The sequence below is a fragment of the Heterocephalus glaber genome, unplaced genomic scaffold (genome assembly GCF_053883595.1).
Source record: "Heterocephalus glaber isolate CG9 unplaced genomic scaffold, H.glaber_assembly_v1.0 deba00001572, whole genome shotgun sequence".
NCBI classification, from domain to species: domain Eukaryota; kingdom Metazoa; phylum Chordata; class Mammalia; order Rodentia; family Bathyergidae; genus Heterocephalus; species Heterocephalus glaber.
Genome location: NW_028258357.1, coordinates 14,345,833 through 14,373,215, shown reverse-complemented (window position 1 = coordinate 14,373,215; position 27,383 = coordinate 14,345,833). Strand labels below are relative to the sequence as shown.

At 45.8% G+C, this 27,383-nt stretch overlaps 1 long non-coding RNA gene across 1 annotated transcript; it reads right to left on the bottom strand.

Moving 5' to 3' along the window:
* Window positions 1–6,176: 6,176 nt before the first annotated feature.
* LOC147823588 (uncharacterized) lies at window positions 6,177–26,707 on the bottom strand. The gene is made up of 3 exons (XR_015443552.1): window positions 26,474–26,707; window positions 8,876–9,122; window positions 6,177–7,656 (listed from the first exon to the last, which is right to left on the bottom strand). It is a non-coding gene; the product is annotated as an uncharacterized LOC147823588 (long non-coding RNA).
* Window positions 26,708–27,383: the final 676 nt, after the last annotated feature.

The window sequence follows — 27,383 nt, the reverse complement described above, 5'->3', positions numbered from 1 at the left end:
AGCATCTTTTGTTGCCCTGCCTTCTATAGGAGTCCATGCTGAAAAGGCAGTATGAAAATTAGCTTGCAAGGTGGTCAAAGGGTTAAATGCTACCTCATCAGCCTTGTCATTAATTAACCAAGAGTTACAGGAACAGAGACAGGCAATCTTAGATAATAGAACAGCAATAGACTATTTGTTGCTCCTCCACCACCAAGGTTGTGAAAGAGTAAAAAATATGTGTTGTTTCAATCTTACCGATAATGGTCCAAAGATCGAAGAAAAGGTAAAACAATTAGAAGATCTGGCTCAAAGAATATATAATGAGGATGACGGGGACTTGTTCAAATGGTTAACTTCGTGGTTGCCCAACCTAAAATGGTTAAAACAACTTTTTCTTGTCATCATAGTTTTGTGTACATGCTTATTATTGTCATGTTGTTGTATACAATGGATGCCTACATTTGTGCGTAAGATTACTTAAGTTCCAAAAATCAGTGGGGAATGTGGGACTGCTTAACCTTTGTTCCTTTTCTCCAGCCCCATTGTGATTAAATGTGAGTTAATGGATAAAGATGCTTGTTAGTTTTGGGACACTAGATAAAAATCTGTAACAGACCTAAAGTCCCAAAGTAAACTACTCAACTCCTTGTTTGCCCGGAACTGATGTTCCGAGCACCACAATTTTTAGAACAAGCTGCAAATGTCTGCTGACCATCAATACGTGACAGTCGACCACTAACCTTTGTCCCCTTTTCTTTAATTCTATATGTTAACTCCCCCTCAACCCCCTATAAAAACAGCCTCGGACTCTGAGCTAGCTGCCTCTCTAAGCTATTTTGCTTTGGGAGTGCCGTCTGGCCAGACTAATAAAGGTCTGTTTTACTTTCCAACGTGTCCGGTGTGTTCCTTCCCGGGTGTTTGTTGCTGCAGTCAGCTCCTCGGAGCGTTTGGTAAGGCCCTTGGTCTTACATTCTGGAGGCACCGCTGGGATCCCTGGGTGTGCTTCACTACAGTCAGCTCCTCAGAGCATTTGGTAAGGCCCTCGGTCTTACAGTTCCACCATCTGCCTCACAAGCAGAAGGTCCCAAGTTCGATCCCTGGTACCAAAAAACAAAGCAAACGAACAAAACATTTCAACAAAACTGTCTACTTCCCTGGAGTTCCTTATTGACCAGTCCTAATCTTGCTTTATGTACACCCTCCAGGTAGTATCTGAAGTTCTACATAATTGTATTTCTGTAAATTAATTTCTGGAGGTTTTTTTGCTTTTGTTTTTGGTGGGGGTTTTTTTTGGTGCCAGGGATCGAACTCGGGTCCTAGCGCTTGTGCAGCAGGCGGCGAAACCACTGAGCTAAATCCCCGGCCTGTAAATTAATTTCTAAAGGAAGTCTGACCAATCCTGTGTTTCTCTGCCTCTCCCACTGGCCCTATCTTCACTGGACAAGGCTGTAATTATGTTCCTCTCTGGTGAACACAGTCACCTCTACTCACGGCCGTGGGGCTTGGAGAGGTGGATTTACAGAGAAACCAGTAGGAGTTGAACTTTCAGCCTCCATTTGTCCAGCCTGCCTCTGAAGCTCTGGAACTCTTCTGGATTACAGAGCACCCTTGGAAGTCATGGGGCCAAGCTACGTTCACACCCACCTCGCCCCCGGGCGGCCCCTGGGGCTGGTGGGCCTCGTGGGACCTTCATTCCACTGCTCTCTCTGCTCTGAGAGAAAGGTTGGAAGGAGAAACTGCCCTGCCCCTGCTCAGAGGTGACGACATCCAAGCTCCAGCCACCCCAGGAGTGACAGGAGCTGGCTGAGTTTGACAAGCTACTATCAAGACAATGTCTGAGCGGGAAACTGCAGAGCGTGTTGCAGAAAGAGCATTGCCACTCCAGGGTTCTGAACCACAAAGAAACTTTTCTAAACTAGCAAAATTAAGAGGGAAAAAAAAGCCATGGAGGGGAAAGTCGAGATTATCTTATTATCCTCTATAAATAACTTCTTTACAACGTTGTTATATGAAGAAATGAAAGAGTACATGATCAAATTTGTGGAGAAAATGGTATTCACGATGGATTCCAGGGAGTTAATTAGTAAATAAAATATTGTGTTACTTTAATGGATTCTGTGGTGTTTGTGGTATTTGTCAGCTTTTTAAATTTTGTAAATACTCATTTCATACCTAACCCTGCCCTTGTAATTTTGTACTCTTTCCCTTAAAGAACCTCTCCAAAATTGGGTAAACTGCTGGGCCCAAAATACCTGGATCTTCCCCCGAAGAGTTTATACCCACTTGGGTGAGAAGAAGCCTTCTTGGGTGGCACTGTACATGAAGACAGGCGGACCACGCCGAGTGACAACATCACTGGTCAGCCCCTAGAAGCACGAGCCTGGCCCCTTGGAAAAGCAGTGAGTGCTCCGGTCAGAGTGTGGTTTGTGACAAATTAATGACAAATCTCCCAGAATCGATGAGCGGAAGCTCTGTGTTTCCTTTTGATGCCTTGCTGTTCTCTTTCTAAACATCATGACTATGCACACTTACTCCTGCCTAACTGGAACAAACAAGTCAAGATAAAAATCTTTCACTTTGGACCTGTCTGAGCTCAAAACCTCTCAGTTGGATGCATTTTAGTGTCACTGGGGGTGGGGGGCAGTGACTGTTGTCTGGAAAGTCACAATCCCACTCTCCACACCTGTCTCCTGTTCTCCTGCTCCATATAAATGAGGTGGTGAAGTTGATTCATTCCATTCCCAACCAAGCAAAGAGAAAAGATTGAATGTCTGGTGATGATCTTAGCTAATTTGTCAAATCTTGCCTTAGAAAGGAAGCTGGAGTGGGTGGAGAAGGGGAAGCCAGGCCAAAGGCATGGTGAAGGAGGAATGGGCTCTCTACAGATGCGGGTGTGGGATTCCCTCACTGCTGGATGCAAAGATGCGAAGAGGATCTGGCTTACTGGGATAGAGATGTGGGAGTCACACACACACACACACACACACACACACACACACGCACCACATACGCAATCCACCTCCAACACTGGGAGCCTCTCACTTGAACTTTCCAGGCTCCTCCTTCTGCTCAGGCCAGTCCCCGTGCAAGAGCCCCAGGTGTCTGTAATACTCAGATCTGCTTCTGTTTAAACCCTCTGATGGCTCCCGGGCCACTGGAAAGGAAAGGCACCCTCCGAGTTGTGGCCTAGAAGATCTTCTGTGATATGACCACCGCTTCTGCTTCTGATGACCTTGCTTTCCACAACCCGTCCCTCCCTCCCTCCTTCCTTCCCTCACTCCTCCCTGCCTTTCCTCCCTTTCTCTGTCATCGGTCTTTCTCTTAACAGCTTTATTGAGATGTCATCCACATAACATACAAGTCAACTCTGTAAAGTGTGCAATTCACTGAGTCTTGCTTTCAGTATATTATTGTGCAACCATAATCACAAGCAATTTTAGACCATGTCCATCTCTCTAAAAAGAAACTCTGTACCCATTAACAGTCCCTTCCCATTTACCCCCAACCCTTCCCAACCCTCAGCCCCAGGCAACCAGTAATCTATTTTCTGCCTTTATAGTCTTGGCTCTTCTGCCTATTGCTTATAAATGGAATCATAGACTATATGGTCTTTTATATCTGGTTCTTTTACTTAGCATGATGTTTTCCACAGTTCATTCATGCTGTAGCACATATTGATACTTTATTCCTTTTTATGAATGAATTATATTCCTATTTATGAATGAATTATATATTATATGGATATACCACATTTTGTTTATATGCAATGCATGGACATTTGGGTTGTTATGAATAACACTGTTGAGGGCTGGGGATCTAGCTCAGTGGTATAGCACCTACCTTGCAAGCACAAGGTCCTGAGTTCAGTCCCTGGTACTAAAATAATAATAATAATAATATTTTTGAGAATGTGCATAAGTTTTTGAGTCAACATGTTTTCAATTCTCTAGAGTAAACACCTAACAACATAGTTTCTGGATCAAGATAACTCTGTTTAACACTTTGAGTCTTGCCAGACCTTTTTCAAAGTGGTAGCACCAGTTTATACTCCCACCGGCAATAGGTGAAGTTTCCAACTTCTCTACATTCTCATTGACACTTGTTATTGTCTTTCTTTTTGATTGTGATCATCCTTACTAGGATGTGAAATGGCATTTCATTGTGGTTTTTAATTTCCCTGGTGTATGTTTTCCTGTGTTTATTGGGCATTTGTGCATCTTATTTGGAGAAATGTCTGTTCAGATCCTTTGCCCATTTTTAAATAGGGCTGTCTTTGCTCTTGAGTCAGAATGTTCTTTATATGCTATACAATCTAGACCTTTATCATATGTATGCTTTGCAAGTATTTCATCCCTTTCTGTGGGCTGTCTTTTCCCTTTCTTGATGGTATCCATTGAACCACAAAGGTTTTGATTTTTATGAAGTCCAATTTATCTAGTTTTTATTCTTTTGCCAATCTGTTCCATGTCGTATCTAAGAAGGCTTTGCCTAACCTAAGGTCATAGAAATTTACTCCTGTATTTTCTTCTAAGACTTACAATTTTAGTTCCTACTGTAGGTCCCTGATTTTTTTTGAGTTAATTATTGAACACAGGATGAGACAGGGGTGCAATTCCATTGTTTGACACGTGGATATTCAGTTGTCGGGGATCATTTGTTGAAAAAATGATTCTTTTCTCCTTTGATTGCCTTTGCATCTTTAGCCACACTGCTTTGTAGCTCTGCAGCAAATAAGCTGATTTCTGCCTTGCACCAAAGGTTTTCTTTCTATGGAACCCTCTTTCCTGGAGTTTCATCAAATGGCTCCTTCTCAGGCTGAAGCTCTCAACTCAGAGACCAAGTGGAACACGGTAAAAGTTAAAAAAAGTAGCCTCCATTTCCCTTCTCACTTTTATTTATTTTTCTTTTTAGTTCTTAACATTTGTCTAAACATATAAAACTTTTACAGAGCAGAGGTCTTGCAACCCTTTAAGTGGATAGATAGGTTTTCAAATCGAGGCAGTGCAGTTGGTCATGCACACTAAGTTTGGAGAGGAAGGATTCACACCACTACGGGGCTGAGTACGTGTGCAGTAAGTGGGGAATAACCAGGAGCGGGGCCTGTGGGTGAGCAGCCAGTGGGATTCCAGGTCGAGTGGACCGAGGAGCTGCTCTGTGGCCCACGGGTGTCATTTTCCACACTCTGCACACAGACAGGGCATAACTGGCCCCTCACAGTTCATATTCGTAATGCTGAAGTCAAGCTCCTATTTCCATTGAGTTCCAACCCTATCAGAAGGGTTTTCCTGGCCTGGCGCAGGAGCTGGTCTGAACTCCAGGCCCTCCTGTCTCCTGCCCAGCTGTACTCCTTCCGCTTTAGGCCTAAACTCTTCTTCCCATGGCAAAAATGCTCCAAGAGCCCCTGTCCCACCAGCCCTCCCTCAAGAACTCTGTGGTGCAATTGTTCAATGTCCCCAAGGGGCTGGTGGCAGTGGCCAGTGCGGATTCGGCCGCCCCTGGTAGAAGTGACCGAGTGGGAGGGATACCTGGCCCGTGTGGTTTGGCTGCTGAGCTCCTCCCCACCAAGCACACAGCGGAGCACACAGACTGTGGGGACAAAAACCTCAAGCCACACAATCCAACTACAAAAATTGTGTTTTTATGACTCTTCAGTAGCAGTTTGGTTTTTAGATTTTTTTTTAAACTGGGGATTGAACCCAGGACCTTTACACTGGGTTCCCTATCCCTTTTTGAAACAAGGTCTTGCTAATTTGCTCAGCTGGGCTCAAACTTGTGCAGGGATTACAGGCATGCACCACCACACCCAGCTGGCTGTTAGCTTTCAGTTTCACAGAGTAACTCTGTCTTAGTCCTTCCTCTGCTGCTGTAACAGAATACCATGCACAGGGTAACCTCTAAACGATTGGGAAGTCTAAGCTCCAGGGTTCCCCGTAGTAAGGGCCTTCTCACTGCATCATAGCACAGTGAGAGAGCACCAGGGTGTGTAAAGCCACTAATGCCATGGTGAGAGCCCCATCCCCAAGACTCATCCAATCCTAATCACCTCCCAAAGCCTCACCTCCAGTTGCCACCAACAGATGAACTTGGGGATTAAGCTTCCAACACTTGAGCTTTTGGGGAACACATACAAACCATAGTAAAGTCTTTAGGCGAGGTTTTTAAATCAGAGGCAGTAGCCACCAGTAGTTATGAAATCATTATGAGGTACAGTCATCAATTGTTCAGCTTTATTGAGGCACAGTTGACAAATAAAAATGGTATATATCCAGGCATACAGTGTTGTATGACCACTAGATGTTTATAAAAGTAGCAGAGTGCATTAGATCAGTGGTGGCGAACCTATGGCATGCATGCTGCAGTGGGCTGTTTGTATCATTGAAAGCTCTGAAAGGTTTAACATCACTAGAACAGATCATATTAAGGTGTAGTTAACAATGGACTATGAACCCAGACCTGTTTGAACCACTGTAGTGTAATCATTTACTATGTAGCCTAGGGAAAATTGTTTAACTTCTCTGTGCCTCAGTTTCTCCACCTTAATAATATGTACTGTATAGGCTTGTCATAAGGATTAAATGACTAAGTATATATGGAGCACTTAAAATAGTATCTGGCAGGTGTTTAAGTATTTTCTAAATATTTTGTTATAATTAATTTTGTAAATCTGAATCACAGAGTATGATATGTTTCTTATTGAAGCCTTTGTATCAGTCAGCTCTTCCCACAAGAGTGCTGCATAACAAACATTACAAAAATCACAGTGGCATCAGACATGAAGCATTTATTTCTAATGAGTCTGGGAGTAGCTGGGCACATTTTGCTGATTTCATCTGGGCTCATTTATTTATCTGTGGATCAGCTGACAGGTGACCTTCTAGGCTAGGCATGGCTGGGCAGGTCTGCTTCAAGCTCCTGGTCCTGGCATGTGAGCTGTGCTCCCGAGGTGCTCCATGTGAGGCCAGGCTAAAGGGTCACAGCTGCCTGGCAGAAGCTCTTCTCATCAGAATGTTCAAGGCACAAAAGGGCAAGCCTTGCCCCTTAGGCAGACTGAAAGCCTCCTCTTGTCTCATGTCTGCTGCCATCCCATTGGCTGAATGACAAGGTGCAGAGAACTGCACTCCTGCAATCCCATTGGCCAAAGCCAGTCACGTGATTGAGCCCAACACCAATCAGGAAGAGAAGAATAATCTATTGGACAAGAATTCAATGGTCCCAGTCAGAGTTTGAGAATCATTAGGTAGGGGCTAGCAACTACTACCCACAGGCTATAACTGATGCACTGCCTGTTTTGTATATAAAGTTTTATTGGAATACAACCAGGCCCACTTATTTAGATTTGTGATTTGTGACACAGCGGTAGAATTAAGTCCCTGCAATAAAGACCATTTGATCCAGCCCTTGACCGGAAGTTTGCCCACCCTTGCTCTAAAGAATGAAAAATTCAGGAATGGATGAGAATTCAGCATCAAATGGAATCCTCAGTGAGTCCTTCTGTGTGCCAGGCACAGGAGAGTGCTGCTCAGTGACTCTTCATTTGATCCAGAGCACTGTTCTCACCATGGGAGAGAAGTGCTGTCTCTTGCTTTGCAGCCACCACTTCCTGCTCTGGACTTGGGTCTGTCCCAGAGAGAACCTCAAAAAGTTGGGACTCGCAGGCTGACCTTCTTATTCCTCCTGTGAAGAATTCCATATTGTGAGTCTGGGTTAAAAGACATATCAGCTTGGGCTGGGGATTTAGCTCAGTGGTTCCGCTGCCTGCCTCGCAAGCGCAAGGTCCTGAGTTCGATCCCCGGAACCAAAGAAAAAAAAAAAGACATATCAGCTTTCCAATAATGAGCTGTAGGGTTTTCCAAATCTTAAAGAAAGTTATACAATCATCCAAATAAAACAAGATAGTTTGAACCTTTATGGACCAAAATTCCCCCAAAACTGTTGCCTCAGATGGAGTCTCAATGCCGCAAACTGATCTAAGTGCAGTTGCTAACGTCCAGGGGGGGGACATGAAAGGATGTGTACTCAAAGCCACATCCCTCGATGTCACATTCTCCATCCTCTCTCGACCCCTGGAAACTGCATGACGGAACAGCTCCTTTGAAGTTAATGCAGACTTTGTGAGTTTTCTAATTTCCCAGGGGACAATTTTAGTCCACAAAGGTTGCTTCGTGCCCACTCTTTTTGAAAGTTTGATTTTTGGGGTAGCAAATTTAGAATCCTGGCTCTATCTTTAAGCTTGAGTTGCTTTTACAAATCTTATTGTGCTATTCACAGGGACAATCTTAATGATCTGTTTTATGAGAGACTTTGCTTATGGGTTAGTTCCACTCAGTCTGAGTCAAGCAACTTTAAAGGTTTGTAACTGTATTGATGAATTTAATATATTTTATTTACATTTCAGTGACAACTAACATAGCTCCTGCCACATTCAGATACTGTACTGTTCTCAACAATTAACACCATCAACTTCTTTAATTCTCTCAGCGATTCTAGGAGATATTTTATATATACCATCTCCATTTTATGCACAGGGAAACTGGGGTACCAAGAGTAATTTTCACAAGGTCACATAGTGAGTAATATCAGAAACACTTTTTTTTTTTTTGAGGCATGGTCTCACTGTAGAGTCCAGGCTGGCCTTGAACTCATGACAATCCTCCTGCCTCAGCCTCCTGAGTCCTGGGACTATACATGTGTGCCGTAGAACTACTTTTTGAATTCATAAAGTTGGACCCCAGATTTTGGCTCTTAACCTCTCTGTTAATTAGCTGGCTACAAATTAACTAACTAAAAAGAAAATCCGTTATTTCACTCATTCTTGTAAAACTAATAAAATTAAACTTACGGTGTAGTAGGTTCAAAATTATTTTATATGTTCCATAACTGATTAGAAACTCACTTTTGTGAAAGTGGATGCCTGGTGCCTGCTTCCTTCCAGGACTGTTGCTGCATCTCCTGAAGGTCAAAGCCATCAGAATCTCAGTGCTATTATCAGCGAGGGTTGCAAAGCCCAGCCCAGCTGTAGCTCCTCATGTGAAGCACACTCTTGCAGGACTAATGAATGCTTCAGTTTCATCAGAAACTCTACAAGCAGGGGCTTCTGGTGGTAAGTTTGAGGTTGACTCATTTATCCTTGGGGCAACATGCTGAAATGTCAATATTGCCATAGGGAGCTAATTAAAAATGGGTAAATTGCGTTAGCTCATAAAAATTCTGATATTAAATGTTTCCGGTAGCTCTCGCCCTCTGATGAATCACCCTACCCCTTTCCTGCCCCATCTGCACGGTGACTCAGTTTCCTTCTCTCTCTGCTTGGCAGAGGTCTCAGTCTAGTCCTGAGTTGACACATGGGCATTGTAGGATGTTTAGCAGCATTTGGCCGTTCCCTACTGGAAACCAGACCACCTGCCCCCACCCAAACTGTGCCAGCCAAAAATGTCTCCGGGCATTGCTAAATGTCTCTTGCAGCGCGGGGACAGAGTTGAAGCCCTAATCGGGAGCCATTAGGACTGGGAAGACCTGGGCACCCCCACCCCCACCCCAGTAGGTACTCAAATTAGAGCTTCCTGTGGAATCTGACTGTATCAATTAGGTCTCTGGCAGAGCAGCACAGGATCTGACAACCTCGAAGGTGAGAAATTAGGCATATTGCCTTTTGTACAGCACGAAATTACTTGGATTATCCCACTTTCTTTAAAAAACCAAGTGTCATATTTGAGACCTTCCCCTGTGAAGATTCCCAGGAAATGGTAATTATTTACCAACTACCCAAAAGACACATGCACAGAGTTTCAAAATTTGGAAAATACAAGGGGAGAGAGAGAGAGAGAGAGACAGAGAGAGACAGAGAGAGACAGAGAGAGACAGAGAGAGACAGAGAGAGAGACAGAGAGGGAGAGAGAGAGAGAAAGGGCACAGACCCCGAATGCAAAGTCAGAGTTGGACTGTACCAAGCCCCAGTCCAGGACAGGAAAGTAACATCTTCGTGAAAATCCTGGTCACCCAACTCCCTATCATAGACCAGCCTGGCAACTGAGGCCCCAAGCAGCCCGGCCCTGGCCGCTGGCCCCTGCTCGCAGGAAGGATTCGCTCAGTCCCATCCGCTCCACTCCCGTTTCCACAGAGACACCCCACTGATTAGTACTCCCGAAACTGTCCATGTCACCCCCCCCCCAGGCCTCCCAGATTTTTAAGCTAAGGCCCTCTCACCCCACCTTGCTCGTGTTCCCACTGCAGCACACCTAGGAGTGGGGATGACACTAGCCAGTAACAGCTAACAGCTGTCTAGCGGTTGCTGTGGCCTAGACACCGTTCTAAGCAATCGTTGTTTTAGAGGCCAAAGAGGATTTCCTCTTTCCAGGGCTGCCCACTGTGCTGCCCACTGCTGTCCCCATGAAACAAAAGCAGACCTGCTGGGGCCAGCCAGCGTCTGAGCCTGCGACCTTGGGTTCGTTCCTGTGTCTTTGTGGACAGAAGCTCGAAGACAAGAGAGCTGAGCCTGGGGATGGGAGGTCGGAGCTGCCACTGGGATTCGGCAGAGGAGGTCGGGTGAGGGCAGGTGTGGGGTGTGGGGAGCTGAGTGGCAGTGGAGGAGGCAGTTGTCAGCCTCCGGTGACCTTCGGGGTTGGAGGGGAGGAAGAGGAAGCAGATTTTTGCTGCTCTGTGCTCATGGCTTCCTGAAGGCGGGGCTCCTGTTCCTTTGCTTTCCTCCAGGGCTACGCTCAGCCCAGGCACTCAGTCAAACCCGCACATGGAGGAGGGTCAGAGCTGGCAGCACCCAAGATGCCACTGCTGACATGTCCTCAAATTCCGGACTCTGAAAATGAGCCTTCAGTTTATCATTGGAGACTCTGACTTCGCAGTAACTTCATTTCTCTGACTGGAAAGCCAGCTCTCCAAAGAGCTGGCCCAAAACCTTGACCTGTGTGAACCTCTCTAGTTTCTGGTTTCCACAGCAGAATTCACTTTGAATCAAAAACTGCTTGTTTGAATACAGAATGTCTCTTTTTCCCTCTGCTCATTTCTTGTTTCCTCTTCTCCCTGTCTCCACAGTCTGCACAGTTATCAAAGAACTGCAGTGCTTCTTTCCAGAGTGTTCTCAGGTAGAGCAGGGCCCTGGGCCTGTGCACTCAGGCAGACCCCAGCCAGGCCCTAGGTCCATGCTCAACCCAAGCACCACTACCTGACCCACTGGGCCAACTGTGTTCTTAGGAAGGAGCCGTGTCTGTTTGGGGATGTGTGTTACATGGCCAGCCTTGTCCAGCTCTCTCTCTGAAAGAACAAGAGTAAGAAATACTCACTCTAAGATGGTGGAGACTTAAGGAATTGGAAACTGGTGCCTCTGGAGAAACTCATACTCGTGTATGGACCCAGTTTTTGACTATATTCTTCCTCCCTGATCACCCTCCTTGTTCCCCAGACTCAATCAGAGTAGAAAGGAGAATAGGGAGTGAGTTTGCAAGGAGGCTTTGGATCCAGACAGTCCTCCCTTTAACTCCCAGCATCACTGTTTGGGATGGTTACTCAGTTTCCCCATTTATAAAATGGAACAGTAACAGCCATCCTAGAGGGTTGCTTAAAGGAGCCAATGAAACAATGGATGTGTTGAGAGAATTTTATTAGAATTCCTCTTAGGAAGGTAGAGCTGTCTTTACTGAGAAAATACTTAGCCAAGAGCAAGAAGCAGAATCTAAGATCCTTGTGGCCGGAGGTAGGCGGGACACTCCCAGCAAGACAAAGGGAGGATTTTGTTTGCAGCTCCGGGGAGGAAGTGGGGGTGGGGTGATGAGGGGTGGCCGGAAACCCAAGGCCCCAGAAGGGACCCCTTCCTGGGATGTCCCTCCATCCCCTAAAACGTAGAGTCAGCCTTATCCAATTTGTGGACTAGTTCGAGTAAGTAATGAAGAAAACAGAGAAGGGGCTGAATTCTGTCTCCAGGGGATATGGGGCAAAAATATGATACTGTTTCACAAAGAGAGACGGTAGAGGAAAGGACAGCCAAGGACCAAAGTCGTCGGGACCCTCCTGGGAAGGGTACCGGGCCATCAAAAGCAATGAATAGGAAAAAAAAAATTCATCAAAAAAAAAAAAAGCGATGAATCCTAGGACCAGGTAGATTCCTGAGACACAGGAGGCCCCAGTTAAAATCACGTCACTTCGTATCATTAAGCATTTCTGCTTTTCCTGGGCTCTTCCTTCTTGACCTTCAGCCTGAAATTAGACATTCCTTCCCTCTGGAAGCCTCAGATTTTCCAGTGTGAGTTAGCACTACCAGTCGGAGTTGTGGCCCTGGGTGATGATTGCTTATTTGGGTGTCTGGTTTCCTACCAGATTCTACACCCCACGATGTGAAAAGAGGAATCTTTTCCACCACTGTGTCCCCACATCTGGCCTAGCACCTTGGGTATTATAGGTTTTCATTAAAATATGTAACCAGTGCATTAGGGTAGGGTAGAAAACTCATAGTCTCTGTGTCACCAGGCTGCGTCTGAGGAGGTGGCCAAGGCTGAAATAAGGAACCGCACCAACCCCTCTGTAGAAGAAGTCTGCAGGTTCCAATCCTGACTCTGCCACTTACAAGCCGTGCAACTCTGGGCCTAGTACTTAGCCTCTCTGAGCCTCACGCATCTCCATAGATGGGTGCAAGAAGCAGGTCAGTGTTTGGACTCAGTGGAAGGGTCTGTAGAAAGGGGTGTGCGGCCACAGGCGGGCCTCAGAATACATCGGCTCCACAACTCCGTGTCTCATGTTTGGTGGTTCCCTTCCATCCTCAGGTCCCCATTACATCAAAGGCCTCAGCACCTTTTAAATCCCTTACTCATCTCCTTATGATGCTCTCCACTTTGCTAAGCTCCTCTTGGTACCAGGCAATCCTCTAAACTAGGACCTCAACAAACTACAGCCTGGGAATCAAAACTAGCTCAGCACCTGTTTGTGTATGTACTGCCCATGAGCTAAGAACAGTTTTTAAAATTTAAGAACAGATTTTAAAAAGACTACTTTGTGACATACGAAAATGATTTGAAATTTAAATTTCAATGCCCATAAATAAAATCTTACTGGCACACACACACTTTGATTATTCATACTGCTTGTGGCTGCTGTCAGTCCACTGGTGCTGCTATACCAAAATGCCGTGAACTGGGGTGGTTATAAACAACTGAGATTTATTTCTCACAGTCCTGGAATCTGAGACATTCACACCAGTAGATTAAGTGTAGGATGAAGGCTTTCAGATTCATAGGCAGTACTTTCTCCTTTGTCCTCACAGGGTGCAATGAGCCAGATTCCTTCTGGGGCCCCAGGTTTTTCATTTTTGTGTACTGGGAATCAAATTCAGTACCTTTTCACTGAGCTACATCACTATATTCCTAGCCCTGCCCTCTTTAAATTTGAGACAGAATCTTGCTAAATTGCTAAGTTGCCTGGGCTAGGCTCGAACATGGGATCCTCCTGCTTCAGCTTTCCAGAGTCCTGAGTTTACAGGCTTGCACAACCTCATTTAGCCCTAGGTCCCTTTTGTAAGGTATCAACCCCACTCAGGAGACCTCTACCCACGTGACCTAATCACTTTCCAAAGGCCCCACCGACCCCCATACTTGCACGTTGGGGTTAAGTTTTCAACATTTCCAGGGACACAAACATTCAGACCCTAGCCCTACTTTGGGGCTATGATGGCAGCACTGATCACTTGTGACAAACTGGATGGTCCAAAGAGCCAAAAATATTTACCACCTGACCCTTTATTAACAAATAAAAAAATAACAGTTTCTCAACGCCTGTTCTAAGCAGTACCTGTGGCTAATGGTGATCATGTCCCCATAAGAGCCATATGATGTCAGTACCATCACGACTGTTATTGGACAGCTAGGAGTCCAAGTGCAAGGACACCTTTTGGTGACATCACTAAAGTTTCCAGCTTATGCATACATAGTAGAACTGGATCAAGCCCTCACTGCCTCTGAAGTGGGAAGGTGACTGGAGAAGGTACTGAGGATGACTGCAGACAGACGCATATGTCGCACTGTGGAGTCTGTCTTGGAAGATTCTTGATCAAGACAGTGACATAATGAAGTGCGATGCTAAAGTGACCTCTATGGCAGTTGTCTTGAAGGAGAGAAGAGGTGGAGAAGGAGAAAAGAATAGAGATTAGAAATTTGCAATATGGAGCTGAGATATCTGGGTCTGACTACAGCCAGCCACATACCCATATGTTACGGTTTGTATCTAGATGTCCCTCCAAAGCCTCATGTGGTTTTAGGTGTGGCTTTTCAGAGGTGTTTGGATCTAGAGTGTGTGATGCTGGGATTAAGGGTGCCTCACCCTGGGAATATAAGGGACAGAAAGAGAACTGCAGCTGTCACTCACTGCTGCTGCCTGCCTACCCTGCCATGGACTGTTTCTCCTCTGCACTGGCCTTCTGCCACGGAATCCTGCCTTGGACCCAGCTGGCTATGGACTGAAACCTCTAAAACTGTGAGCTAAATAAACCTTTCCTCCTTTAACTTGTGGGTGTCTGGTCTTTTGTCTCAGCAATGAGAAAAGTAACTAAGACATTGTATAAGCTGGGGCAAGTAACTTAACCTCTCTCTGCCTAATTTCCTCAGCACTATAAAGAGCTGAGTAACAGAATCCAGAGGACTCTCCCTTATGAGGGTCTTGTGAAGATTGGAATGGAAACTTCTGTCTTATTTATTCATCTTTGAGGCACAGAGTGACACCCCTAAAAATGTTGGCTATGGTTATGTCTGCATTTCCTTCAATGTTCCAGGGTCCCCTCTAGGGAACTGGGGTACAAAGAAGCAGGATGACAAACTAACCAGACCAGATGTCTTCTCAGAAGGAATGCACAGTCCACTGGGGCAGGAGGGTGCGTCAGTAGCTAGGGAGGCACGTGACAAGTGCTGTGGGGGCTCCTATAGGAGCAGAGAGAGCCCCGCTGGTCTGGACCTGCCTTCCCTGCTCCTCCTGGATGCCCCAAGGACCCTGCTGGCTTTGTACCAGGACTCCTCACTTCAGGCACTCCCGCTGCCCTCAGTGGGAATAACAGGACCTGGGCAGGTTTCCAGCCCCTGGCATAGCAGTGTCTGGAAGACAGTAAAGTACAAACCAGCCCAGGGTCCAAGACCCCTGGGAGAACCTGGCCTGGAGCACAGCTTGGCCCATTCTGCCTATCCAATGGCAATCAGTTCATGGCAAGGGCTTTGGAAGGTAAAAACGCCTGGTTCCAGGCTGGAGCCTGGAACCTGTACTCCTGTTCCCCTGAGGTGCAGCAGAATCCAGGCAACTTTTTTAGAATCAACTCCAAGTATTAGTTTTTGATTTACAATTTACAAATATGTATTTATGTGTATGTAGCTATGCATAAAAGAAAGACCAGAAAGACCTGTGGGCAACATTCAATGGGGGGCGGGGGGTGGGGGACTGAGGAGTGGAAGAGGACAAGAGAGAGCAGGAAAGCTCTGGAAAGATAAAGTGGAATTTAAAAGTGAGTACTGTTCATTACTATTGCTTATTATGAGGAAGATGAGGATTGTGCAGCATTTTTTTTAAGTCACCCCGGCTGTGGCCCAAATCTGGTGGCAACAGGAAGGAGATGGCTGGGCTTCCCCTTCCGTCTCACTGGTTCCAGCCCAGAGACTCCGCCCTGGCTGGAGAGAGGAGATTGGGCCTCAGTGAAAGGCACCGGACCTTTCCTTTTCCTGTCAGACATTAAAGGGCATTCTGCTTTGTGTATGCATTCTTATTGCTTATCATCCTGCAGACAATCCAGCAGCTAATATTCTCTGGGCACTTACCAGGTGCCTGTGGTAGACCGAATATTTGTGTGCCCTCCCCCCCAAAAAACCCCCACAGATTTATATTTGAAACCTCATCCCCAGTGCAGTGGTATTTGGAGATGGGCCCTTGGAGGTGACAAGATAGTGAGATCAGAGCCCTCCTGAATGGGACCAGTGCTTTCATAAAAGGACCCCAGTGAGCTCTCTTCTTTCCACCATGCTAGAGAGGCAGATAGCAGTAGGAAGCCAGTCCTCACCAGATATTTGATCTGCTGGTATCTTGATCTGGGATGTTCCAGCCTGCAGAACTTTAAGATAAGTGTCTATTGTTTAAGCCACCTGGTCTACAGCATTTTGTTATAGTGACCCAAAAAACTTAGAGCACCAGACATTGTTCTAAAACTACATGTAGTAGGAGTTGCTCAACCTCCAAGCAACTCTCTGAGATTGATACATTTTTATTATCTGCATTTGACAGAGGAGGAAACCAAGGCACACAGGAGTTAAGAACTCGTGCAACCTATGGGTGGTGGATCCAAGACCCAAACCACAGCAGTTTGGCTATCCACTGTCGATGCTCCTGGCCACCAGGACAGTGAAGGAGAACTGCTCTGGGAAGCCCATCAGGTAGCAACCCCCTAAGGACTCAAGGGACTTCCTGTGTAGAGCTTTCGCTGACACTGGGGAGACACCACCTAAAGCTGCCAGCTGACCTCAGCCCTGGGACCCCCTTTAGATCCACCAGCCTTGGAGAACCCAAAGGAAAGTCCAGATGGTCTGACTTCCACAGTCTGTCCTGCTCCCTATCCTGTGGACCTACACTGACTTGCAAGGAAGGAGTACAGATCGGTAAAGGATGTTAAGAGACAAATGCCGCATGCAGTAGGATGTTGGTACTGGTGCAGACTGCATCCAGAGTGCTTCCACACCATGCTTCTGGCAATCGGTGAGAGACTATAAGCACATCAGTGTCCGGGAGCAAGTTCCCAATGACCCCACTTTAGGAAGAACTCAACAGCGCTCACTGCTGGGGAAGCGACCAAGAGGGTCTGATGGCAAGTGGGGTGCGGCGTTCTGGCGGCCCCTGGATCTCTCCCTCCTGGACTTTGGACAACATACACTCTGAACGTGGCCCTTCCTCTCACAGAGCATGATGTAACCCTCCAATCCTCAGGCCCAAAAGGTGTGCAGCTTTTCTGCAGTGACTTCCCTGTGTTCTAAGACCACAGGTGGAGAGCTCTGGGCTTGAGAATGGTGGGCAGCACCTGCACTGAAGCTGCCTGCATCTGCTGGGACGTGCTTGGTAGCAGGTAACAGAGCACAGCCCAAGCTGGTGTGAATAATAAACAGGAACGCGAGGCTCGTGCAACTGAGTGCTTTATGGGTGGATTTCGGGTGGGGTTGGGTCTAGGACTCAAACAGGTCACAAAAGACCTGGCTCTAGTTCCCTTGCTTTCTCTGCTTGCTCTGGTGTCAAGTTCATCTGAGGACTTTCTCTCTGCAGAAGAGGGCAGCTAGAAAGTGCGAGGCGCATGCTGCTGCACTTACATCTGCAAAAGAAGCATCTTTCCTAAATCTTCAATGAAAGTGTGGGCCTCCGATTGGCTCATCTGAGGTCATTCGCCTACTCCTGAGCCAATCACTGAGGCCATGAGTGATGAGCAGCCAGTAACTGACTTAAATGCACTATGACCTACCCCTGGATCTGGAAATGAAGCACTTTGCTCACCCAGTACCTTGTTTTTTTGATTTCTAACATGGAATTCTCTGGAGTCACTAAAATTACCAAACATGGTTCAACAAAGCAATAAAGTAAATGGCACCTACTTTCTCCCAGTCACTCAAGCAAAATCTTGAAATCATTTTTGGGGTCTTTATTTCTTTCATTCCATCCCATTTCCAGCCTGTTACGAAAACCCAGTAGCTCTGCCACAGACTATGTCTAGAATCTGATCCCTTCCCACTTATCCATGGTGTCCTCTTGGTCCAAGTTACTATTACCTCCCATCAGAATACTGCAGTAGTCTTCTACCTGGCTCCTGACTGGCTCCCCTTCTGTCTCTTATCTACACAGAACTCAGGGTGACTCTTTGAAATAGTGAGCAGTATGATAGCACTCCACCTCAACAACCCCCGGTAGCTCCCGTCTTACTCCAAAAAGCCAAAGGACATAACGAGATCCCAAATGCGCTAAGCTACTACCTCTTCAATTTCACCTCCTACTGCTCTCTCCTTACTCTGCTTTAGCCAGACTGGCCTCTTGCTGTATCCTCAAAATGTCAAGCATGCCGCCTTGGGTATGCTTTCCCCTTGGCCTGGGACACCCTGCTTCCCAACACCAGCATGGTTCAGTCCCTCTGCTCAAAAGTGACATTATCAGAAAGACTCTGTCTGGCCACCTTGTGGGAAGACACCAAGCCAAACTTCAAGCCGCTCACCTGGCCTTGTTTTTCACAGCACTTACCATTGTCTAAAATATTTAAGTATTTGTTTACATGCCAATTTTCCCTCCCTTCCTGATTAAAATTTCCATGATGGCAAAGTTTTTTACCACCATAATTTCAATACCTAGCACAGTGAACACATTCAACAAATAGTTTTAAAAAATGAATGAACGCTTTCAGTTCTTTATTATTTTGATAGAACAAATAATACACAAAGTAGAAAATGGCTAACAACAGATGAAAAAGTCCAGCCTCTCCAATAAAGAAAGAAATGCAACTTAAATATGACAGAGATGACATGTATGCCTATTAAAATGGCAAGATCAACCTAATGATAAAACCACTGCTGTTGATAAAGCAATGAAATTGACATTTTCTTGGATCATTGATGACTGGTCTCATTGAGTCATTTATTAAATTATTAGATATTTACTGGATGTTTACTCTATACCAATTATTGTGTAATTGGCCAACATGTACTCTGATCCATCAAACATTTCAAAGTCTTTGTATTAGTTAGAATGGACTACATTAGCTGTGGTAACAAATCAACCCTGGAATCCCAATGGTTTACCATAACAAATGCTCCCTTTGCCCTTGCTCAACATATCCATATCAGGTCAGCAGAGAGAGGGTTGTCACCCAGGGACTCAGGCTGAAGGGAATCCTCCATCAGGAATATCACTGGTTCCCTGGCCAGGGGACGAGAGAGGGTCACAAACTGTACGAAGATGTCCCACACCCGCACCCTAGGGCTTCACTTGTGACTTCTCTCCACACTTCATTGTCTAGTTACATGCTTTTACCCAGTGGTAAAGAGGCTGGGAAGTGAAATTTTCTGCCAGCTCAAAAGAGGCAGAAAAATCGATGTAGGTAAACATTAATAACGTCTGCTACCATCTCTGCCCAAGCGCTCCTACCACTCTACTCAAAAGTACATAGAGGGTGACATTAACTAAACTGTTCATCAGTGTCTTGTTTATTATTTTGATAGATTGAAAGAATCATAAATGTTGAATAATGAGGACATGGGTAATGGAATTGTAGGTTATTTATATGCAAAATATTATTGTATGGTCATAAAAATGATAGTTAATGTCAAATCTACACATGGAAAATAATTTTTACTAAATGGTAACTAAAGATGAAGAAGTAAATGAAATGGATCCTTTGATTACAGTACCATAAAAACATATGCAGTTTAATGTAAGGAACTACATTGTAATGTATTGATTCAACAAATATTCAGCAGATGTCTTCCAGGAGCCAGGCTTTGCAGGCACAGAGATTACAGCACGCTGTCTTTGTCCTGGAGGGGCTACAGTCTTATAATATTTTATTTTATTTATTTGCTGTACTGGGAATTGGACCCAGGACATCTGCACTGAGCTACCTCCCCAGCCCTTTTGTTATTTTTTATTTTGAGACAGGGTCCTGCTAAGTTGCCTGGGTTGGACTCAAACTTGTGTTCCTCCTGCCTCCGCCTGCCAGGGTGCTGGGATTACAGGTGTGCACCACTGTGCCTGGATCTATCAGAATATTTTAAAGGGACTGGAAGAGACTCTCATCTAAACCACTAGACCTGCTCTAACAATTTTATAACTGCACATCAGGATGGATTTTCATTCAATTTTGACTTTACTCCCCCAGGGAACGAGAGGCAGCAGATCCTCGTTCACTCATGACACCGTTCCAAACTTGTCAGAAGTGGTCACAAAGAGGCCCAGACCCCGACCTCGCCCGCAGCTTGGAGGGTCGCCAGTCTGTGACCAACCACTTTGGTCCTGGCCGGCCTCCATGTTGGGCCTCATGAACGCTTTATACAATGTTCCACCTCAGACCTGTAAAGTCCCTGTGCCTGGCACATAGCTGGAGCCCCATAACTCCTGGTGTGTCCCCAAACCTGCTCCCTCGGGGTTTGCTCAGGCACTCCTCAGAGAGCCCCTGTCCCTAACCACCCTCTTTAAAATAGAAGTCCCTCCCTCATGCTAACCATCCCATAAGTATGTATTTATATGTTTACAAAAACATTTTACAGCAGCCTCAGCCAGGTGTGGTGGCACAGGCCTGTAATCCCAGCATTCTGGGAGCCTGAAGCTGGAAGATCACAAGTTCGATCCTAGCCTGGGTAACTTAGCCATTTAGCAAGACCCTGTCTCAAAATTTTAAAAGAGGGTTGGGGTGGAGCTCAGTGCAAAGGCCCTGTGTTCAATCCTCAGTACCACCAAAGCAAAACAAGAACACCCCCTCCTCCCTGGACAGCACTCCCTGCCACACCCCCCTCCCCCCGGCTGCCTAGTTTGCTCTGCACCAATAGCAGACATACTCCATATTTTATTTATATGATCTCCTCTGTGTCTGCTCCATGAGGTCATCGATTTTTCCTGTTTGTCCCATATTGTATTCCCACAATGTAAATGGGTGCCTGGCACAAAATTAGCATTCAATAAATATTTGTTGAGTGAATAAAAACAGTGAGCGATGGAATGAACAAACTGCTACAGACACCTAGCAATGACGGCTTTACAGATGCTGCTCAACAAGCAGTGGGGTGCTATCCCAGCTAACTCCTCTCAGTTGAGAATATCGTTGAATCAAAATATGCATCTAAACCAGGTGTAGTGGTCCACACCTCTAATCCTAGCCCTTGGGAGGCTGAGGCAGGAGGATCACCTGGCAAATTCAAGGCCAGCCTACATACCAAGACCCTTGTCTCAAAAAAACCAAAAAGAAAATACATCTGATATCCCTGATCTACTGAACATCACACCTTAGCCTCAGCTACCTTAAATATGCTCAGGACACTTACACTGGGCTACAATTAGACAACCATCTATGACAAAGCCATTTTACTATTTTTCACATAAGTTTCTGCATACTGAAGTGGAAGTGAAAGGGCAGAATGGCTGTGCCCGTAGGCTTTCACACCATCAAAACAATAAACGAAGTGGAAGTTGTAAGTCAGGGGCCATCCATATTCCCGAATCACCTGCCTTGGCCTGTATCCTGCCAACCTGCCCCATCGGTTGTTGGTTTCCACTTGATTCATTCTTCACCCCAAGCCCGGTGCCTGACTGGGCTTCCTCCAGCCTTGGCCCTGCCCCTGTGTAGCTTTGTCCACCAATGTACTTCCCCTCAGATGACTGTCAAAATCCTCCCCACCCTCAGCGGCAGGCTCAAATGCCTCTTCCTTGGGCTGCCTGATCCACCATCCGGAAGTCAGTGTCCTGCCTCATGAGAATCTGTAACTCTTCCGCCCTCTCACAGCCTTTGCTGTACAAAATCTTTGCACTTGCACCATGTCTAGATGAAGGGAAGGGAGTACAAAAGGGCCAGCAGGAACTCATTCCTCTCTTGTGTCTGATGTGGTAGACGGTCAATAGATAGTCAAGAGCCCTTAGTGAGGTCAGTTAGGCTGGTTCTGAGAACTTGAGATATGTGCAGATCCTCATTTCCCACTGCCTGCACCTCTGCCCAGCTGCAGCAGGTGCCCCCTGTTCCCTGGGCATGTCCAGGTTCTCCTGAGGCTGTGGACAGTGCCTGGCCCACGCAAGCCCACCACTTCCCCTTCTGCATGTCTCTGTGTGTCTTCCTTCTGTCCTAGGAACTCTCGAGCCTACTTGGAAATACAGCCCAAAGATAGGGAGGGTGGGGGAGGGGGGACGCCATGCTCCAGGGCCTGGGCCCCAGACAATCAGGATGGAGCTTTTGGAAAAGTACTCAACATCCCTGGCTTTGAAAGGGACAATGAGAACATATGTTCCGCCTGGTCTCCCAGAAGGTCCCTCCTGGGATCCAGTCTCTATTATCCCCAATGGAAACTTGCTTCTGGTCTTTGTCCCTCCCTAGCTTATTCCCCATACTTCCTTATTTGTGCTTTCTGGCATTGCTGTCCCAAACACAGGTACTCAAGTCCTGCTTGAGAGGGAGCTATCATCACTGGGTGCTCCTGAAGAAATGGCCATTGGTCTGACAAAGTCCTAAATGTACCCCATTGTGACACACCTTCCCTGGGGTCCAGCAGCACCAGCTCTCTGGTACCAGATATGGGAATGGTGGGGGACAGAGGAGGGGAGAGGAGGGGAAGATCCCTGGGGAATGTGCTTCGACAAAGAACTGGAAGCAAGTACACATGGAGGTTGCCCTAGGTTTGCCTCTGTCCGTTCCAAAATTGTCCCCAAGGAAATGGTTGCAGTGACACAGCACTTAAAACAGGCCCAGTCTCCCTCTCAGATGTGATAGAACACGCAGACATTGACGAAGATGAACCCTACATACCATGCTATGGAGCCACAAAGGACTCACTGGCCTGTGGCTTGCTTTTCTTCATGCTGTACAAGCTCATCAGAGAAGCCATCACGTGTGTACCAAAGCCTATTCCCTCTTCCCACCCAGCCTGAACTAGGTGACACCCTTGGCCTCCTTTGCCCTGGGGTGATCACGACTGCACCCAACTTGTGGGGAGCTAGCAGAACTCGAGTCCACAGATTCCAGGCCTGGCATGGAAACCTCCCCTGGGTGGCCCTCCATGTCTCCACTGCTTGGAAACAAAGGGCTCCATAGCCCTGGCATGGGACATGGCAGAAGGAAAGGTAGCAACAGCTCAAGGCCCCTCTTCACCGCACAGATTTACTGTGAGGACTAACCTTTATTGGGTTAAACTACTGAAATTCCTTGGCTTGTTATAACACCTGATGTTGCACCAACCAATTCAAAAATTGGTGGCCAGGAGTAGAGTACGCTGTGACAAAAACCTACAACACCATGGCCCTCGCCTAGGAGTTGGGTAGTAACTGGTGAGGAAAATAATGTAGGAAACTGGCGAGAAGAAGTGGCAAGACATGTGGTCAACTTTAATAGCAGATATAGCATGCCCAGCAAGACTGTATTTCTAGGCAGAGATTGGAAAGAGTCAGAATAATAACTAGTAATCGCACTGATATAAGTTAAAATAATAAATATCATTTTCTCTTATCAAAAGGAAAAAATGTAGTGGAACAAAATATAGAGTATCATGAGGGAATTCACCTATAGACACTGGCATTGCTGGAGGGAATATAAATTAGCACAAAGACTCTAGAGCTCCCATGGTTTTCTTGTTTTTGGTACCGGGGATCGAACTCAGGTCCTTGCGCTTGCACAGCAGGCAGCAAAACCACTGAGCTAAATCCCTGGTTTTCTAAAGCAAGGGAATCTGCTCTGTATGTGGTTTTGACACAACATTTCTTCCCTTAAGAATTTTTACACAGAAATAATCAAGACTATGAGAAAACTTTAGGTAGAAAGAGGGCTATCACAGAGCGAACTTTGTAAGAACTTGAGAATAAACAAAATCTCACTATAGATTACTATGCCATCATCACTCAAAATTATGTCATCGAGGGATAGTTAGTGGCCAGAAAAATGTTGCTATGGACTGCACGTTAGTGTACCAATCAAATTCATATGCTAGAACCCTAATCTCCAATCTGATGGTTTGGGGAGGTAATTAGGTCATGAGGATGATGTCACCATAAATGAGATTAGTGCTCTTGTGAGGAGATGTGGGAGCCAGCCATGGTGGGATTCACTTCTAATCTTAGCACTCTGGGAGGCTGAGGCAGGAGGATTGAAGGTTTCAACCCAGCCTGGACAACTTTGCAATTTAGCAAGACTATGTCTCAAAGTTCTTTTTAAATTTTTTTTGAAGAGTTGAAGATGTAGCTCAGCATAAAGGCTCTGGGTTCAATCTCCAGTACCACAAAGAAGGGTGGGGATTATCCCTCTGTACACCATGTGTGAATATGGCAAAGCAGAAAGAAGGCCCCTTGTCAGGAGCTAAATCTGCTGATGCCTTGATCTTTGACTGGCAGGACAGTGAGAAATAAATCACTGTTGGTTAAACCACCGAGATTACAGTGTTTTATTATAACAGCCAGAGCTAAGAACCTGGATCTGAGATGTGGGGACCGCTACAGAAAATTCCTAAAAATCAGGACTGGCTTTGGAACTGAGTGATGGGGCCGAGGCTGGATGGAGTTTGTTTTGTTTTAGGTTTTGTTTGCTTGCTTTTTTCCATTCCTGGGCATCAAGCCCAGGGCCTCTGCCCTGAGCTACATCCCAGCTCTTTCTGTTATATTTTATTTTGACACAGAGTCTGGCTAAATTGCTCAGTTGCCCAGACTGGGATCAAACTTTCGAACCTCCCAGAGTGCTGGGATTACAGAAGGGCACCGCCCTACCAAACTGGAGGGGTGGTGAAGTGCATTCCAGAAGCCGGCACTCTCGGGATGGGATTGTTAAGGGCAATTCTCCAGAGGGCTTAGGAAGAAATGGAGAGAAAAAGGAAGCCTCGCTCTTGGCAGACAATACAAAAAGAATCACGAACAGAACGGTGGCAGAAACATGGACAATGCAGGCCATTGTGATGATGGCTCTGGTGGAAATAAGGACTATGTTTAGGAAACTGGAGTTATGAAGCAGCAAGGAACTTGGCTCATGTCCTAGTGCTTTGAGGAAGGTAGAACTTTGTGGAAGGGATAGAATTGATCCTCAGCTGAGGAGGTATCTAAGCAGAATGTCGAGGGGATGTCTTGGTTCCTGTTGATTAATAATAGTAAAATTCAAGAAGACAGAAACTAACTGAAGAAAGAATTGTTGAATGAAACAGAATCAGAATGTAAAGATTTGGAGTTTTCCGCACATCTGTATTTCAAAAGCTGCTGATGGATGTTTGGAAGAGCACGCCAAGCACGGTGTGGACTGACCACTGGTGGGGAGATGGAGGAGAACCACCAGCCCAAGCAACCACCCCCAGCAGAAACAATACCAGTTCTAACTGGAGGGGACAGAGGCAGGCTAGTGTGAAGGAAGCTTGCTGGACTCCTTGGATTTACAAAATGATACCATAGGCAGCTGCAAATATTCATTATTCATCCAGATGAGGGAAGAACAACCCCAAAGGCACCTCAAAGATCATCAGGGCTCTGATTTCAAGAAGGTGGGGACCATCATCTCAGTTTCCGCAAGCCCAATGGCCTCTACCACAGCCATGAGTGTGAATCCCCTGGATGCATGGGGACACCTGGCTGAACTCTGGAGGAGTGAGGGCTACAGGTAGAGCTTCTGGGGAAAGACCACCACCCCAGTGGGTCTGGAAGGCAGGACTCTGCCTCAGTGCATCCAGAAGGAGCAGCCTCCACCCCATTCTAGAAGGTGGGGCAGAGAGCCAAATTCTTGAGCCTTAAGATCCCCCAAATTGGCCCTGTTAGATTTTGTACTTCTGGACCCCAAAACCCCTTTTCCTTCCTCTGTCCTACATCTCCTTCCTTTTGGAGTGGCAATGTCTGTCCCTACCTTGTATTTTAGAAGCACACAATTTGTTTGGTTTCACAGGTTTGCAACTGGAGAGGAAATTTGCCAGGAATGAATCATAACCCCAAGCCTCAGCCATATCTGATTTAGAGGATATCTAGATAAGACTTCAGGTGTCACACAATAGACTGATGGAATGAAGAAAGAATTCTGTGGCTGTTGGGATAGAATGGCTGTATTTTGTATTCAAGGAGGACCCGAATGGAGGGAGGGGGTTGGAGTGTTTGTGTCTCACCAAATCTGTACGTTAAAGACAAAATTCCCAATCCAGTGGTTTCTGAAGGTAGAGTCACTGAAAGGTGAGTAGTTCCTGAGGGTGGAGCCCCATGAATGGGATCAGTGTCCCTGAAAGAAGACCCCCATCTTCCACCAAGAAGGTGGCAATCTACAAACCAAGAAGCTGGCTCACACTGGGAACTCAATCATCTGGAACCTTGATTGTGAACTTTCAGCCTCGGGAGTTGTGAGAAATGAACGTCTGATCTGGCGTTATTTATCTCTGTTTATCAATCTCCATTTCAATAGCCAAATTCAGGGAAAACGTTTCCCTAAAGGTTAGCTTGTTATCGCTGGGTTTAGAATTAAGCTTATTAATATTATCTTATTTAATCCTCTCCCAAACTCCGTGGATTAAGATCTGTTTTCCTCCTCTTTTGCTGCTGAGGAAACCAAAGCTCAGAGATGTTTAGAAATTTGCTCAAATCACACAGCAAGTAAGGAACAGAGCTCAATTCAAATTGTTAGCCTTAAAATCTGTACTTTGCTTTGATTAAAGACATCAGAATAAGTTTTTAACAATGCTAATTATATTCAACATAAAAGACACTATGGATAATCCTTGACTTTTGACAGCATTACGGCTGTATAAAACCATTGCAGGTCAAAAATATTGTAAGTTGAAAATGCATTTAATACACTAACCTGCTTGGCAACGCTGTACACTGTAGAATGCCAGTTGTTTACCCGGGTAATTGCTTGGCTGCCTGTGAGCTGTGGCTTGCTGTGGTGCTGGGCACCATGGGAGAGCAGCACACTTTGGGTCGATAGCCTAGCGAAAGATTAAAGTTCAAAGTATAGTTTCTACTGATTGTGTCTCATTCTCATATCATCGAAAAGTTGGAAAATTGCAAATTGAAGCCTTGTGACTCCGGGACTGTCTGTACTTTATTTGAAATGAGATCCTTCCTGCTTTTCTAAGACTAAAATAACCATTCTTTAGTGAAAAGATTGATATTGTCAATGCCAGGTGCTTGACAGGCAGGGAGGAAGCCAGGAGGGTCAGCAAGGGATGCTCCTGCCTCTGCTCTTGGACAGGTCAGAAGGGGCTGAGAATGGGAGAATGGCCTTGGGGTACCCAGAATAGTATCCCCAGAACACAGCGCGAGCAAGTAAATACGGTAACTTCCAAAAGTAATAAAGCCATAATTCCCTGTGTGTTAAGTGTGAACCAAACATAATGGAAGCCTTCCAAAGCTTCAGTATGGACATGGAGGAAAAAAGAGAAATTTCCAGCAGAGAACGTCACAAACACAAGATGATCAAGGTCAACATCAACAGAGAGAAAGGAAATGAATCGTAAATCACAAGCCCTTGATACGGTGGGATAGAAATGGCACTTTCTTCTGTGGTCTTTCTCCCCCAAATCACAGCCCCGGTATATTTGTGAGAAAAGTGTCGCACAAATCCTCAGAACTGCCAGGGTCACCGAAACATTGTCAAAGCCAAGATGAGCTTCAATAAATCTTTCCTCCTTGCAATTGTCTGTCTTAATTTTTTTAACAGCAATGTTTCTCAAAGATGAATTCTCAGGACTGCAGCCCCTTCATTGGTA